Source organism: Saccopteryx leptura, chromosome 5, assembly GCF_036850995.1.
Source record: "Saccopteryx leptura isolate mSacLep1 chromosome 5, mSacLep1_pri_phased_curated, whole genome shotgun sequence".
NCBI lineage: Eukaryota > Metazoa > Chordata > Mammalia > Chiroptera > Emballonuridae > Saccopteryx > Saccopteryx leptura.
In genome coordinates, this window is record NC_089507.1 from 192868831 (window position 1) to 192872430 (window position 3600).

Here is a 3600-nt window from a genome sequence, read left to right on the forward strand (position 1 = left end):
GTTTCATCATCTGGATATTTCCACCTTTGAAGATAATCAAAGTCTCCAAATCCCCTTATTTATTTGAAAATACTAGATAGTATCCCCAGAGTTTAAAAAGCATGCCTGAAGACATCATCAAAGCTAAGGTTAAATTTAAATTTATCACTTTGTTATATACTATGTAAAAATATCACAAAGGTGCTCAAACTGAAAGGAAATTTTTCTCTGGTTCAGCAGTGACTCTAGACAGGATCCAAAGAGGAGTCTTATACCATCTCTTTTCTGGGTTTTATGGAGCCTTTACCCTTCAGTGTTAGCTTCTTAAAGCACCATAATCAACCTTAAAAGGGCACAGGCAAGGGTGTTTTAGCACTTTCAAATATATGTATAATGCAGTGTTATTAGCTATAATCGCCATGCTGTACATTAGATCCTCACATACATTAGGTCTTGTAACTGCTAGTACCCTTTGACCTACATCTCTGCATCTCCCCCGCCCTCTAGGCCCTCCTAACCACCACTCTAATCTCTGTTTCTCGGAGTTCAAGCACCTCTCACCCTTTCATAGTTCGGTGTATATTTCTTAAGAACGAAGATCTTCTCTTTGTAATCACAGTACGATTATCGAATTCAGAAATTTAACAATGATATAATACTGTTACCTAATCTACTGTCTATCTTCCACTCCCAGCATTTGTCTCAGGATGTCCTGTATAGGAATTATTTTCTGACATAGGATCTAGTTCAGGAGCACATGTTATATTAACAGTCATGTCTTTTTAGTCTCCTTTAATTTGGAACATTTCCTCAGCTTTTCTTTGCCTTCCAATAACAAAGGAAAATGAAGTAACGTTGTTGAAGAGTATAGGCCAGTCATTAGTTTTTTTATTCTTAGATTTGGATTACATACATATTTTCTCCCTGGTTTTTATCATATGTTTTACTCTACAGTGTGTTTTAATGGACATAAATTCTCAATTTTAAAGTACAATAGTCAAATTTATTAAAATTTTCTCTTAGGTTGAGTACTTTTTTTTCCTTTTTAAATAAAACTGCATCTGCCTGACCTGTGAAGAGGTAACGGATAGAACGTCGTCCTGGAACGTTGAGGTTGCTGGTTTGAAACCCTGGGCTTGCCTGGTCAAAGCACATACTGAGAAGCAAGCAATAAACAACTAAAGTGAAGCAACTATGAGTTGATACTTCTCACTCACCCCCACCCTGTAAAATCAAGAAATAAAATCTTAAGAAAAACTGCATCTTGAAAATATAAAGATTCTATCTTATATTTCCTTCTAACATTTTACAAAATTTTGCCTTTCACATTCAAGGTCTTGGTCTCTGTGGAATTTAGTATATCATGAAAGAGGAATCTAACTGTGTATGTCACATTTACAAAATTGTGTAAATCAGAATTTCTTTGTCAATGACATACTATATTTTTTCAAGAAACAGATGTAATATAGCAAATTATGTGCACTTAAAAACCTTGGGAGAGATTGGAGAAATAGGCTCTAGGCTAGGCTTCAAAGAATGATTCTCAGCCCTGGCCGGTTGGCTCAGTGGTAGAGCATCAGCCTGGCGTGTGGTAGTCCTGGGTTTGATTCCCGGCCAGGGCACACAGGAGAAGTGCCCATCTGCTTCTCCACCCCTCCCCCAGCCAAGGCTCCATTGGAGCAAAGTTGGCCCGGGCGCTGAGGATGGCTCTATGGCCTCTGCCTCAGGCACTAGAATGGCTCTGGTTGCAACAGAGCAACGCCCCAGATAGGCGGAGGATCCACCCTGTTGGGCATGCCGGGTGCATCCCGGTCGGGCGCATGCGGGAGTCTGTCTGACTGCCTCCCCGTTTCCAACTTCAGAAAAATACAAAAAAAAAAAAAAGAAAGAAAGAAAGAAAGATTCTCAACAAACTAAGGTGTTAATGCTGAAATGGCCCTTGAGTTTTGGTTAAGAAAAAAGTCAGAGCCAAGACTCAGATACAACTGAAAGTTTATTTAGAAAGTCACAGAGGTAGAAAGAAAGAAAGAAAGAAAGAAAGAAAGAAAGAAAGAAAGAAAGAAAGAAAGAAAGAAAGAAAGAAAGAAAGAAAGAAAGAAAGAAAGAAAGAAAGAAAGAAAGAAAGAAAGTCACAGAGGTAGACTAAGTGAGCCATGGAAGAAATGAGCCAGCTGGGCTGTGGAGACTCAGGAAACAAGTTACAGAGGCAAAAGAAGGGCCCTTGGAGTTTAGAAGAAAGAAAGCTAAGGTATGTGCCCTGAGAGAAGAAAGGGGCGGAACGGTATGGGCACACTCAAGGCAAAGAGAGAGCCGCACAGATCATATATTTTTACTTAAATACTCCATATGCTATTGTGCCCTTCTGCCTTTGTTTTTTCTAAACCACAATTGGTGAATTTGACAAGGCTCATGGGAGGAATGTGTTGAGCCCTGAACAGTGGTGGTGCAGTGGGTAGAGCATCAACCCAGAGAGTCAAGACTGTTGGCTTGATCTGGAGGTCACCAGTTCAAGCCTGAGGTCACCAGTTCAATCCCTGGCCAGGGCACATATGAGAAGCAATCAGTGGGGTGCACAACTAAGTGGAGCAACAAGTTGATGCTTCTCTCTCTCTTTCTCTTTCTCTCCTTCTTTCTCTCTCTCAAAACAGAAAAAAGAAAGAAATGTTTTGATAGGAATGATATTAGGGACTCAATATACAGATATAAAATCCTCATCTTCAATACTTCTTCTCCTATGGGGAAACTATGTTTACGCCTAGATTGGAACAGCCAAGAAGCTCTGTGCACCAGTGAAAACAGTCTGCCCTTCAGGTTTCCACATGGACTTGGGAAATTTAGAAAACTTGTTGGGCCAGGCTCTTTACAGAGTCTAAATACAGGCCCTGCCTGGACAGTGGACTCTTCAGACTCTTGGGGAAGGCAATATGAGGGTTCATCAGAGAGGGTAAGCCTGGTATTAATGTTCTTTGGGTTACAGGTAACAAAAAGATGACTCTCCTTACCTTGTTCGAAAGAAAATATATTGGCGTATAGTAACTGGACTATCCTAGAGCCTCTTTACTCAAAAGTGTGGTTGATCCTTGGACTAACAGCATCAGAATCATCTAAGAGCTTGTTAGAAGTGCAGAATCTCAAACCTCACCTTGGAACTGCTAAATGGCAATATGTATTTTAACAAAATAGCCAGGTGATTCATCTTCATAGCAAAGTAAGAAGCATTGACATGGGGTGGGGGTGGGGGTTTCAAGGAGCTGGAAATAGCTGCAAACCAAGACTTAAGAAGCAAGAAACAGGGTGGTTCAGGAGCTACAGAATCACACAACACTTCCTGTTAGGTTTATCATTAACACAACTCAGCACAAGTACTACCCAACTCTGGTCTCTGAGTTCAAAATTCTCAGTTCCTAGTGAAGTAGATTCTGTTGGTATCCCACCCATGGCCCTCGGCCCACCTCAGAGATCACCTGACACAATTTCCCTATACAGGGGGGTCCTTGGGTTACAACAGTCTCGACATACGACATTTCGAGTTTACTATGCTCACGTACTGTGTAAGTGAACTAGTTTGGTTGTGTGTGGTGGAAGAATGCACAGCATTCTTTTTCTGTGGCTTAGTTGTGT

At 40.8% G+C, this 3600-nt stretch overlaps 1 non-coding gene across 1 annotated transcript; it reads right to left on the minus strand.

Moving 5' to 3' along the window:
- Window positions 1-214: 214 nt before the first annotated feature.
- On the minus strand, window positions 215-335 carry LOC136407421 (small nucleolar RNA SNORA26). The gene has a single exon (XR_010751955.1). It is a non-coding gene; the product is annotated as a small nucleolar RNA SNORA26 (small nucleolar RNA).
- Between the last annotated feature and the right edge of the window lie 3265 nt (window positions 336-3600).